This window comes from Lipotes vexillifer, unplaced genomic scaffold (genome assembly GCF_000442215.2).
Source record: "Lipotes vexillifer unplaced genomic scaffold, Lipotes_vexillifer_v1.1 scaffold730, whole genome shotgun sequence".
NCBI classification, from domain to species: Eukaryota; Metazoa; Chordata; class Mammalia; order Artiodactyla; family Lipotidae; genus Lipotes; species Lipotes vexillifer.
The window spans coordinates 672,986-673,908 of NW_006793934.1; the positions used below are offsets into that span (position 1 = coordinate 672,986).

Here is a 923-nt window from a genome sequence, read left to right on the forward strand (position 1 = left end):
GGGAAAGAGCCTGACTGAAATTCACAGAACAGGTTTCATCCCCCTGACTAGGTAGGCTTCTTCTAAGTAGGTTCCCATTGAATGTTTGGTGAACATTTAGTGGAACACAGATATTGTTCCATTCTCTGCCATTTTGAGGAGTCTGCCCATAGGCCTTTTCTCCAGATCTTTTCATAACAAATTCTCTAATTTTGTTCCTCTTCCATCCATGACCATCTGGCCTAAACCACATTCTCTTGCCTATGAATGGCTGAAGAATCCATACCTCTCTCTCAATCTCTCCTTCAGACAAAGTGAAGAACTAGGTACACAGCTTAAAGTTTTGTCTGTTGAAATCCTGTTGATCTGTCAGGGCTGTCGCAAACATCATTTCCTCTAGGTTAGGCTTTAAGTATACCTCCAGAAGGAGATGCTTCCTCCCTTCTTTAAAATTCCTTCACGTTTTGTACTTTTCTCATGATACTCCTCTTACTTCACCTGACATTATTGTAATATTTGTACATCACTAATCATCTTCTTCTACAGTACAAAGATCTTGGAAATAGGGATCATTTCTTAGTCACCTTTATATCTCATGTAATACTAATAAAGTATTTTTATTTTTATTTTTATTTTGGCCACACTGCATGGCTTGTGGAATCTTAGTTCCCTGACCAGGGATTGAACCCGGGCCCTCAGCAGTGAGAGCACGGAGTCCTAACCACTGGACCACCAGGGAATTCCCACTGATAACGTATTTTAGACTTGTATGCCCAATAAATATTTGTTGACCAATTAAAATACATCCGGTAACACTCTAGTAGATATTGTGCTAAATATCAAGATGAATATGGATGGAACACTTTAAGGAGTCTGTAGACTGCTCAAGTTGAAGAATATCTCAGTGCTGTGCCTTCAAAGAGGACAAAGTTTATAATATTTTA

The 923-nt window shown here is 39.0% G+C and overlaps 1 non-coding gene across 1 annotated transcript; it reads right to left on the reverse strand.

The window, feature by feature from the left end:
* Positions 1–645: 645 nt before the first annotated feature.
* On the reverse strand, positions 646–718 carry TRNAE-CUC (transfer RNA glutamic acid (anticodon CUC)). The gene has a single exon. It is a non-coding gene; the product is annotated as a tRNA-Glu (tRNA).
* Between the last annotated feature and the right edge of the window lie 205 nt (positions 719–923).